This window comes from Gymnogyps californianus, chromosome 7, assembly GCF_018139145.2.
Source record: "Gymnogyps californianus isolate 813 chromosome 7, ASM1813914v2, whole genome shotgun sequence".
Taxonomy (NCBI): Eukaryota; Metazoa; Chordata; class Aves; order Accipitriformes; family Cathartidae; genus Gymnogyps; species Gymnogyps californianus.
Window position 1 is genome coordinate 6789189 of NC_059477.1, and position 12803 is coordinate 6801991.

Below are 12803 nucleotides of genomic sequence, written 5' to 3' on the forward strand. Positions count from 1 at the left end.
CATCCTCCAGTATCGTATAACATCTTCATCCTTTTCCTGCAAAGCTGTGCCCGTTCTGAAGGAATAATTTGATCTAGCGCATTTTTCATCATCGAAAGCACTTTTCTGTGGCAGCAGCAAATCCTTTTTGAGAACACCTTTTGCAACAGAATAGAATAGAGAGAGAAACCAAATCAGCAGCTGAATTACTATTTCTGCTTTGGATAGATACGTGAAAATCTTGGAAAACTTGTATTCATGAAACCCGTGTCACATTAAACGTTCAACCAGACATGGCTGACTCTCATTTGCCAAGCTGCTGGACATTCACACCAGCAAATGAATCATCCCAGTAAGCGTTTACTTCAGATTTGTGGAGCTGTGTTATTTTCGGTTTAAGTAGGCTTTTCTCTTTGGAATTTCCTAACATTTTAAAAACTGCACAAGAATGAGGTCTGTTTCTCACTTCACAAACTGTGTCAACTTACTTTAAGGTTTCTTGTCTCTCACCCTTCAGGCAAGACCTAGTTTTGCATAATTTACACATTTTTACAATTCAGAAACTTTCTGGATGATATTCCATCACGATGCTCAGCTCTTTTGTTGTAAAGATAGCTTGTTGCTATTTGACACAAACATCAACAAAATCCCATCGCAATGAACGATCACCACTAACTCACTTTGGAAAATGCCTTCCACAAAGCCAGTCATCACTGTAAAAAATAAAAAATACTATGGGCATTAAGAATGAGAATACAGACAGGGCAAGCATGAAGAATTAGAGAAATAAAAAAGTTCCACTGCACCCTATTTCTTAGTAGAAATATTTCAGTTCACATTAGGTATATTTAAAGGACTCCAAGCTCAAACACAGGAAAATACTAAAGCTAACATTAGCTATAAAGCTAATATACCAGAATGTGTTGATTTAAAGAATACCTGAAGATATAACTTCTCATTTACCTTTATCATATCTTTATGTGATAGCACTTTACCTGATTTTAAATGTAACGCTTATTGAAAATGCAAGATATGTCATACATGAAACTTATGCATACGTCCATGTCCTATGTGAAAATTTTAACTTTGCAGTCACATATAATACAGCAATATGTATATTGTTCCTGTTGTCCCACTAGATGGATCTGTTCTGTTCTTTCTCCTGGATGTATTCACATCTGCCATAGTGGGAGGTAACCAGGTTAGAAATGGAGAACAGAACCTCAGACTAAATTGTGATCTCATTTATATCACTCAGTAATGGAGTTACCAGCCCTCCACGCCGAAAATCCATTATAATTGCTATTTCTAACCCCCACCCCCCACCCCACCCCACCCCCCCGGATTTATTTTAGTTAGCTAATTCACATTATACTATAGTTTCTATATATATGCACACAGAGACAGAGGGCAAATCTTCTGTAGCATTATGAGATGCATGGAAATATTTGAAATATTTTTAAATAAAAACGTGTCTCCTGTTGAATGTAAACAATCCCCTTTTAAGTTGCTTTTCAAATGGTAGCCTTTTCTGCCTTAATCACTTTTTGTCGCATAACTTTTCCAATACTTATCAATATCGAGAACAGTATTACTGCTGTACCTAAGTGCACTATAAATACTATCAATGTTAGCCTCATTCCTTATACATCTTAGTATCTTGTTCCTCTTTTTGCTTTCATTGAGCAGAGACCTTTACTGAACTCTCCATGACAATTTTCTCCAATTTCAGAGCTGCTACAGTTAACCGAGAATCCTTTTAAATCTTAAGGACCCTGAAAATTGTAGGAAATAGATTGTAGGGACTGGACAAGCTTCTCTGGTTCCCACTGGATAGTTTTAACAGCGTGGATCTTTATTTCAGCCTTAATTGTAAATGGCATATTTGCAAAAAAATTAGTAAAATTGGAGAAGAGTAGTCACAGAAGAGGAAAAAGTACTTCACCAGAAAATGCACAAAAGCATGAACAAATCATTATGTCTGTAGATCCTTTATTATTAAAAATGAGAGAAGGAAGGGGCACTCAATGTGTCAGTCACCTGGTACAGAACCTGGATATCGACAGCAGCAGAACAGTGGAAGGCAGAAATAGGGAGCATACCAAAAAAGATTAATCCTCAGTGGAAAGGTGATTTTCTCTTAAGAAAAACTTTTATACTTGCTGTGAAGTTAAAGAAGAGCACACAGCAGAAAATGATACCTGATAGCAACTACAACTTGGCTGCTCATAAAACTGTTAACTAAGCACACACAGTATTTGCAGCTCAGAAATGTACAACTTTCCATAAAAATTTCAATCTGTGGGAAACTATGTATATTGAAATTCACAGAAATGCTTACTCACTGCAAAAATGTTCCATGTCCAAATTAGATGCCTTTCATGAGGCAGTAAAATATTACAAATGAAGTATTTTCGCATGCCCACTTTCAAGTTGACTTTACGCTACACTTGCAATAATACCAACATTGGCAGACCTCTGCCATTAAAAAAAAATTAGTATGTGAATACTGACATCCATTTTTAAGTTCACGTAGCCAGTCACAACTGAGTACTGAAGGACGTCTTTTTGTTGACGCTTCATCCCTTGTAGAGGCTGTATCTTTAGGTAGACGTCAGTAACACAAATGACAGAGGAGTGGAGTTTTTTCCACGTCATGTACAAAGCTGGGAAAGATCTGGGTCTGTGGAGAATCCTAGAGGCTTTGTAAGATTCCTGGTACTCTCAGGAAGCATATTGCTTCTCTAAAGGAGAAGAAAGATATAGAGGAAGGTGTAACTTTCCTTCCTATGACCCCAATCCAGAACAACTTTTGAAGGCCTAACACCTGACCTGCTTTGCAAGGCTGTTGGGCTGTTAGGTGAGTCCTAATTACACAGCCAACGCCCTGGCAACACCCAAACTTGACACCGAGATCCCCCAAGTCCTTCTAGCCCTTCCAGCAAGGTTCTCCCACCACATCCCCTCTATCATTTGCACCTGGGGCTGGTTGTGTTCCCACCAGCACCTCTGAGGGCCTGCAGCACCCACCAGCTGGTCCCACTTAACAATGCTAAGGCCCAGGTGCTGCTGCAGCAAATTTGAGCAGGCTCCCAGCCTATAAAACCCAGGGTGTGACAATGTTCATCTTCTCAGTCAGGATCGGCTCCTACAGGAGTAGGTATGGAGAAGACAGAAGCATGTTTCTTCTCTGAAGGAAGACCAGCAGCTCAGCCTGGAGGAAGGTATGGTCTTTGTTGTGGCTATTTGCTTGTGGTAGTGCCCTGTGGTGTTGTTGACTGGAGTGGGAAGGTTAGTTGGGCAGCTTTGCAGAAGTAGGGTTAGAGCATTTGTTGCCTCACTGGGAAGGGTGCGTGCCCACCCTCACGCTTGTGTGAGAATGGCTGTGTTGCCTGTTCAGCTGCCTGTGTCTGCAGCACCTGGGTGAGGCCTGAGCCTGTCCTACCAGTATGGAATAGGTCACAGTGGCAACATCTAAACACCTAAGTTTGTACTGGTTCAACGGACATCTGGACAAAACCCATGAGCATGGTGTCCACTGAGGGCTACGAAGCATGCCGCACCCGCCCTTGGCTCACACAGCCCCTGCGGGCGCCTCACGGGTGCGGCCGTTGGCCGCGGTTTCCCGCCGCTGAGGCAGAGGGGCGGGCACGCGGCTGGCCGCCCGCCTGGGCGGCGGCCTGGTGCTCCGCCATTGGCCGCCGCAGCCACGCGCGGCGGGGCCCTGGTTGCTGGGCAGATTGGGGTTGCCAGGCGCCTGGCTGACTGGGCCCTGCGCGCGCAGTGGGGTCAGGCGGGCTGGGCGGCCGTTGGCGGGAGGCGGGGCAGCGCCGCGGGGCGTGAGGGCCCGGGGCGCGCGGGTCTGTGGTGAAGAAAACTTAACAACAAAAAAAAACCCGCCCAAAACCCCCACCAAACCAAAAAACCTCGCTTGTGCGTGCCTCAGAGCCGATGAGGTGCGGTACAGGGGCTTGGCAGCATTTGCTTTGCTCTGAGGGACACTCTTTAGTGTGTGAAGTGGCCTGTGGTATATGTTGCCTCCTGGATGAGGCCTCGGGGTACTCTGGGGCTGTGCAGCCTGCTTGCAAGGCATGTCTTAGGGGATTTTTCTTCGAGTATTAGGCTTTTTTAAAACCGAGTGCTTTGGATGCTGAATAGAAAGTTTTGGGTTTGAGATTTTGATTGAATAATTGCATAGAAGCAAACACGTAGATTTAATTACATTTCATTATAGAGGAGTTCAGGAGAAGGCTGAATTTTTTTCCTCTACGATGCCTCACTTCAGGAGAAAGGTTTTATGATTAATACGCTCACTGGCTACTCCAGCTCTGGGTGCCTGAACACTTTATTTCTCTATCAATGACTAAGCAAAGTTAGAGCTGATGCTTTCCTTCTGCCTGCATGAGACTTCAATAAAATGACAGAACTGTACTACAAAGCAATGTTGTTGTGTATTTATCTTGCAAAGTTATGAGTAATTATAAATGAGGGTCTCCCTACAGTGCTCAGTGTGGATGTTTCTCAAGAGATGGTGATACTGGTGGGGCCTGGCGTGTGCCAGTGGCAGGGCTGGAGCGGTGCTCTTCCCAAGGGACAGCACAGCACTCTAGCCAGGCTGATTACCTGGGTTTTTCTGAATCTCGCACGCAAATCCATCTCTACTGTGCTGTGACTGTTAGGGGCTGGCTCAGATGGTCTTTTATGTGTAGCACTTGCTGTTATCAAACTGGGGGCTATTTCTATAGGGGAAGCTTGGAATAAAGATGCTTGTGCATTGCTCTGCAGGATAATTCAGGTTGGAAGAGGTTTCTGGAGCTCATCTAGTCCAGGCTCGTGCTTAAAGCAGGACCAACTTCAGAGTTGGACCACACTGCTCAGGTGTTGTGGGTTGACCTTGGTGGGCTGCAAAGTACCACACAGCTGCGTGCTCACTTCCACTCACCACTGGTGGGAAAGGGGAAGAAGAAAGGAAGAATAAAAGCAAGAAAACTTGGGGGGGAGTGTGTGGGGGGTGGTGGTGTCAAGATTAAAAAGAATAAAATTGTTTTATTTTCTCCTATTCTTCCACTTATCAAACAAGTGATGCAGAGGCAGTCCCTTACCAACTCCTGTGGGTAGGCTGATGCCCAGCCAGTTTCTGAGCAAAAGATGGCTAACCCTCCTAAAACCCTCTCTTTTCTTATTGCTGAGCATGATGTTATATGATGTGGAATATCTATTTAGTTGGTTTGGGTCACCTGCCTGGTTGTCCCCTGCCAGCCTACTGCACACACCTTGATCTGCTCACTGGTGAGGCAGAGTGAGAACTAGGCCTTAATGCTGTACAAATGCTGTTGAGCAAAAGCTCCAACATTACTGTGTTATTAGTACTGTTTTGGTCAAAAATCTAAACTGCAGCACTGTATGAGCTGCTATGAAGAAAATGGTCCTAGCTAGGCCCAGTCTATTTGATTTTTGAAAATCTCCAGTGATGGTGGTCCCTTTCTGGGCAGGTGGTGCCAGGGCCTATCTGCTCCCACTGTGCAATTCCCCTTTTCTTATATGTAATTGGAATTTCCTTTGCTGCAACCTGCGATTGTTGCTTCTTGTCCTTTCATGACTGTTGGGGAGAGTAGGAGTAATGTCTTCTCTATAACCACAGTTTAGGCTGTTGAGGACAGCAGTAAGATCCACGTCTTACAAGCCTCCTGTTCTCCAGGGTGAATAAAACCTGTTTCTTAATTCTACACTTCATGAGCTCCAGCCTTCACTTTAATGGGAAATTAGAGGTCTGCTCTGTTTTTGCCTCCATTGAGGGCCAGTTGTCTTTATTTTTGTGTGTGGAAGCTCAAAACTAGGCAGAGTGTTCCAGGTATGGCCTCACAGCTGCCAAGTAGGGGGTAGAGTCACTCAGCTTTCTTTGACCTTGGTGTGATCTTGCTGATCCACACACTATTGACTCATATTAAAATCCCTGTCCAGATGGGACCCCTCAGATCTTCTTGCAAAGCTGCTACGTAGTCCGTCTCCAGCCTGTATGGTTTCATGGGGATATTCTGTCCACAGTGCAGGATGCTGTGGTTGTCTGCTTATTTTATCAAGTTCTATCTGTCTGCTACTTCAAAGCAATGAAGCAGAGCAGCAGTGCAGAACGAGAGTCTCCGATCTTGATATTGGATATTATAACTTCCTGACTCTCCACTAGCAGATGCATCCAGAATATCTGAGTTAGCTTTAAAGTTTTGTGCCTCTTAAAAATGAAGGAGAGATGTCCCTTTCTCAAGTGTCTTTCAGATTACTTTGCAAACTGCAATAAACTACAATGCAAAATCTGAAATATCTGGTTGTATGAATTTAGGGTAATGTGCTGTTATCTGCTGTGGTGAGGGGAACGAAAGGTACATCAGCCTGGCACAGATAATATTCCCTCATATCAGTTTTGCTGAGGTACTTGGAATATCCACCCTAGTTTCAAAAGACTGTAAAATCTTACAATTTGCAGGTTTACATTCTGAGTTTTTATCTATTCCCAGGGTCTGCCAGCTATATTGAAGTGATATTGTATTATGTATGGGGAAATAGAAAGCTATCATCTCAAAATAGACCATAATATTGCACCTTATTAAAAAATACAAGTGGATTTTCTGCCAGCAACCATGACTTACGATAATGACTGTTATCAATATGCAATTACTTCTGTTACCCTAGAACATATTGACATTCATTTATTTAAAGATAATGTAACACATTTGTATTCATTGAGGTAATCTATGGATATGATTAAATGTGAATGCCCATCTTATACCAAATAGTAAAATGAAAAAAAAAATAATCAGACCTTCTGCACTGCTAAAAATAGGCTGTATTAAATTCTGAAAATTGCATTTTAGCTTATTTGAAACACAGTGGCAAACAACCGTAAAGAAGCAAAAGCATAACTTGGGTGATTACTAATTCAAACATTCATTCTTTCTAATGATATTGGGGAAACCTGGCAAGAGGAAGAAAACTTCAAATAAAACTGTAATCCTGTGTCTGTGGAATGGACTACAGAGTTTGTGATCGGTGTGGGTCAGAAGTCCATTTAAATGGTGAATCTTGGTGGGGGTAGAAGCCTGTTTGAATAGGTTGTGTAGATCTGTTTTGAAGATGCAGAGGTTAGATGTAGTAATAGATGGGCATTTAAACGTTTAGGTTTTGAATCATCATTTTATCCTACAAATGCTTCTGTCTTGCAGAGAACCCAGGGTTTTCAGGCTTCGAACTAAAATAAGTGTATTTATATATAGCACGTGTGCTACACATGAGTAGTTCTCCAGTGACAGGTTGTTAAGATAATAAACACTTTGAGGTCCCGTTCTTCAAAGACACTAAGTAAAGCAGTCTCAATATTTTGAGCTTGCAAGTACTTCTGTTGGCGATGTTTGAGAGAGTGAAGCTCAGTGTGTTTGGTTGTCCAGTTATATGATATAAAATGCTACGTGCATTTCTACAACTAACTACTTTTTGTCTACTATTTGTCTAAAATATCTTTGATTTAATGAACTTTGAAAGAAAAAAAAACCCAAAACTGTCTATGGTACTGGTTTCTTGCTTGAAAATATCCCAGTGAACTGTTGGATGCTTTGTAGAATTATAGGATGGTTTGGGTTGGAAGGGACCTTTAAAGATCTAGTCCAACCTCCCTGCCATGGGCAGGAACGTCTTTCAGTAGACCGGGTTGCTCAAAGCCCCATCCAGCCTGACCTTGAACACTTCCAGGGATGGGGCATCAACAGCTTCTTTGGGCAACCTGTTCCAGTGTCTCACCACCCTCAGTGTGTGTGTGTAAAAAAAAAAAAAAAAAAAAAAAAAAAAAAAACCACCAAAAAACCCCCAAAAACCAACCAAAAAAAAAATCTTGTACTGGGGATCCTAGAGCTGGATGCAGTACTCCAGGTGGGGTCTCATGAGTGGAGTAGCATAGGAGAACCACCTCCCTTGACCTGCTGGCCATGCCTCTTTTGATGCAGCCCAGGATAAGATTGGCTTTCTGGGCTGCAAGCGCACATTGCTGCCCCATGTCCAGTTTTTTTGTCCACCAGTATCCCGAAGTCCTTCTCAGCAGGGCTGCTCTCAATATGTTTATCCCCCAGTCTGTATTGATACTGGGGACAGCTCTGAGCCAAATTACTGATAAAGTGCAGTTTTCTTTCCAAATAACAAAGCTGCATTTTTGTCAGGTATTGCTAAACATGTAGATGTATTGCTGGAATTTCTTTATTTGAATGTATGTATATGATATAGGTGTAAATTTTGAATGATGCTTTGCAGAAGGACATACTGCCTTAATAACGATTTATAGCTCAATATGATTAAAGGAGACTGTCTTCATTCCTTGGCTGATTCTGGTAGTAGCTGCGAAACAAACCAGTGATTTCAAAAGTCTGTCTCCAGAATGTTGTTCTCCAAAGCAAAGAAAAATGAAGTTATGTTTCTCAGAAATGCATCTTTTATAACCCGAGCTTACTGGAAGGCAGCAAAGAATTCTCATGGGCATGGTAATTCCAAAAATTTATCACTTGAACTAAGGTTTTTAAGTGAAGTTAACTACTTATTGCTTTGAATAGGGCCTCACTGCAGTATTACTAATACTTAAGTTATTTCTCTTCCATCCAGTTTATCTAAATATCAGTTTACCTCTGGTCTCCTAATGCAGTTTGTGTAGTCCCTGTAAACTCTTCTCAGTTAGGGGGAAGTTGGCAACCAGTGTACTAAACTTAGAAGTTTGATTTGGGGCTAATGGTTTGTTCATCTATTGCTACAGGAATGTCTGTTCCTCTTATGAATAATTCCTTTTGAACTTGCAATCCTTCATCTGTGCTGAGAGCTCCTGCTGGAGCTTGCAAATGCTTACGAAGCTGTTGCATCCATCATGTTTTGTACGTACTTCTGCATAAGTCGGAATGTGTTCTGCTCTGTGACCTGACCCTAATCTGAAGTGAACTTGCTCTGTATTGGGGAAAGCTGATGCAGAGGTTTCAGTCCTCTGGAGTAGCATTCAGTTTCTTAATATAGTCAGGGTTGTGGTGCCCCACCACACCGCTCACTGTAGTTCAACCTTTCTAACCTACATCCCTGTGTGATATGAAACTGTGGTGTTTCCAACAGACAGTAGTTATGAGTTATTGAAGACCATTGACTTAAGTTGCTGCTTAGACCCTCACTCCATTTAAAAAAAAAAAATTACTTTTCTGTTACCTGAGAGAAATTCCCTGAGCATGTGGGTAGAGGTAGTGAACTGGTATGACTCTGGAGACTATAGCAGATAAACCTTTAGAGCTTCCGATCCCCAGTCCTTTGGACAAATGAAGTTCTAAAGATTTTCATGTGGAGCTTTGCCCACTACTGTCTTCCAAGTGCTTCCTCTGGCCCCTTGGGGGATTTTCAACATGCAGACATCTGGGAGGGCAACACAAGAGCGTGCAAGCAATTCAAGGTTTTCTAGACTTACCTTAGTCAAACATCAAAGCCAAGGTCAGCAGTCAGTCTTGAGACTTAACTATAGCTGTGATTTTGGTGTTAGCCCTGAGCTGACTTCTTGCAGCTTCTTCTGAACCTTGTTCATAATGTATCCTCTAGTTTGCTCCTTTAGAGTCTTTTAAGTCTAACCCTAGTCTAATCCTTCTGTGCACCAGGTAGTGCTGCTAAAATGGCCTAATGTAAAGCTAATTAACCTCTTGTGTGGGGCAAGTCCAGTAGCAGATTTGATTTCCCCAGGAGTAAACTGCATGTGCCCCAGTATAGTTCCAAGGGGGCAGTCTATTTCTGGACAATTAGGATGTTCGCTCTTCAGAAACGCTGGCTGTAATGCAACTTGTGTAGAAAATAGTACAGCTTAAATTAATACCTGTCTTGTGTAATTTCATAATTATGTAATTAAATATTCTTGTAGATGGTCCAAATAATACTCTTGGGGGGAGGAGGATTATATTAAACCGTTCTTCCATATTGTAGAAATGGAGGCTTTTAAAATAACCGTAGTAACAATGTCTCCTGCCAGAAACTCTTAGAAAAGGCTCGAATGCTGTAATTTATTTTAAAGTGGCCAGATCTCTACATATAATTTTTCATCAATTATTGTATAAAACATTTTGGATTTTGAAAAATTGTAGTAGGTTTGACAAGCACTTGACTGACATCATGTTGATTAAATATCATTTCTTCTGACAACCCCAGTGAGACCTCCTACTCACAGTAAATGCGTGAGCTAATTGAATCCTTTTTTTAAACTGCTTTTGCATTTCAAACTATAGCAGTGACACCAGGCCCCCTTCTCCCACACAGCTCAAATATAGGCCTTTCTGATGGCTCCTTTTGGCATGCCACTTAGGTAACATCAGTGCCTCTGGTAAATGCATCAGGATATTTCTGCTGTGTTCGGAATTAAAAATATGGAAATACAACTTTGGGGGTTTTTTGGTGGGGAAACTCTGAGTTCAGGCAGAGAGCCATCAATTTATGGTTTTGTGGGTGATCAAAAATGTGGGATAGCTCAGTTTTTATAAAGACAGAATATCATAAGCTTGGGTTGATTTAGCAGTGATCTTTTGTTCCAATTTCAGTGCAATAAAATTATATTATTACAGATTTGCTTGGGAGGAAATAAGGCTTGTACATACATTTTAATTGATTGCATACTTCATATAAAGATGTTTCTATAGAACAAGAAAAAATTATATCAAGGCATGATAGGAACAAGTCTTTAGTTCATTTTAAAAACGATTATTTTCATCCCTAAATACACTACATTTTAAATAAAAATAAAAATATTGTTTATTTGAGCACATGTTACTGATGTATCCCAGATTATTTGGCAGAAGCTATCTAGTTGTGTCTTCTGGATATTGATGAAAGCAGCAAGTAATGTAAGGTTGAGGGAGGCAATTTTGCCAGCAACATGCATGTATAATGATTTCTGCTTTCCAGTTGTATTTTCTGCTTCTGAGAATATAACATCTTCAGCATTTTATACTTTGAAGGCATCTGTTGTAGTCAAAAGCTCATTCAGTATCATTGCAGGCACCTTCTGGAAGTCTCTAAATATCTAATATTAGAAATAACTAAATGTTATTTCTGGTGCCTAAATATCTCTTACCCCATATGGATATAGCTTGAGTAGAACCACATGTTTTACCATATGCTATATTGACACAGTCTAGTTCCATAAATACAATAGATGCTATAATTATGTGGTAACTCAGTTGAAAACAATTAAATCATAGAATGGTTTGGGTTGGAAGGGACCTTAAAGATCATCTAGTTCTAACCCCTGTGCCATGGGCCGGGACACCTTCCACTAGACCAGGTTGCTCAAAGCCCCATCCAGCCTGGCCTTGAACACTTCCAGGGAGGGGGGCATCCACAACTTCTGTGGGCAACCTGTTCCAGTGCCTCACCACCCTCACAGTGAAGAACTTCTTCCTTACCTCTGATCTAAATCTACCTTCTTTCAGTTTAAAGCCATTACCCCTTGTCCTATCACTACATGCCCTTGTAAAAAGTCCCTCTCCAGCTTTCTTGTAGGCCCCCTTTAGGTACTGGCAGGCTGCCATAAGGTCTGCCCAGAGCCTTCTCTTCTCCAGGCTGAACATCCCCAACTCTCTCAGCCTGTCTTTGTAGGAGAGGTGCTCCAGCCCTCTGACCATCTTCATGGCCCTCCTCTGGACTTGCTCCAACAGGTCCATGTCCTTCTTATGTTGGGGGCCCCAGAGCTGAATGCAGGACTCCAGGTGGGGTCTCACAAGAGTGGAGGGGGAGAATCCCCTCCCTCGACCTGCTGGTCACACTTCTTTTGATGTGGCCCAGGATATGGTTGGCTTTCTGGGCTGCAAACGCATGTTGCTGCATCATGTTGAGCTTCATGTCAATAATTATATATCAGCCCTTCCATTATTTCCCTGGCCCCCATGTCATCCTGTTTTGCTGGTTTTAGACGCAGGTATCTGGTGTGGCGAGTGCCTGGTAAGCAGTGTTGTAAAGCACTGCAGGTCTGTTCTGATGATCTGTTCAGCTCTTGACCAGCTCTCTAAAAATTGCTGAAGTCATCAAGTTATTGATGTTTTGAAAGTATGCAGTGGCTTCTAAATATCCTCCTTGGTTAGTTTTGGAATAAAACATTTAGTCTTGTCACATAGATACAGCTCTGCATTTTGGGGAAAAAGCATGACAAAGGGTTTTTGACTGTTTGTTCCTTTTCTGTTATGAAGTTCAAGCATTAACATGTAATACTGTCAATATTTTGGAAATTGCTGTGTTTGTGGTAGAATGTTCAGTTTTCTTCAGTTCTACTGGTTGTACAGTTCTCTCAGTATACTTTGAGAAATTTGTTTAGGTTTTGCACCCAAGTTTTGCCTCTAATGTTCCTTGTCACTGTGTATAACTTGAGACTCCTGGTTCATATTAATTGCTCTGATCTTTTCTTTCATTTGTTCTATGTATGTATGGTTTACTTTGGAAACTGAGATGAACTTCTCTAATTTGCATTACCCCTGCTTCCCAGCATGTCTGTACCCCCCCAATTCAGCAAAATGAAGTTTCCATGTTATACTTCTGTTTTGCCTTACTGTTTGAACTATCTTTCAGCTTTTGCACAGCATCGTGAACAAGATTTTCTGTTTAAAACATGTTTCATTATAGTTTGTTTTAATTTACTACTTTAAATGTTTCAAGAGATGTGGTCTGTAGTTAGATGTCATTGTGTATCTTGTAGATATGATATTAAAACTATTAAAAATGGTATTAAATATACAAGAAATTTGAGAGAGTAGATATAATGAAGATGCATATCTTGTTTTATGATAGTG

At 41.6% G+C, this 12803-nt stretch overlaps 1 long non-coding RNA gene across 1 annotated transcript in view; it reads left to right on the plus strand.

The window, feature by feature from the left end:
- Positions 1 to 3150: 3150 nt before the first annotated feature.
- LOC127018576 (uncharacterized) overlaps positions 3151 to 12803 on the plus strand; it is a 219210-nt gene continuing 209557 nt past the window's right edge. The window contains exon 1 of the long non-coding RNA XR_007766771.1: positions 3151 to 3203. This is a non-coding gene — a long non-coding RNA (uncharacterized LOC127018576). The remainder of the gene's footprint in view (positions 3204 to 12803) is intronic.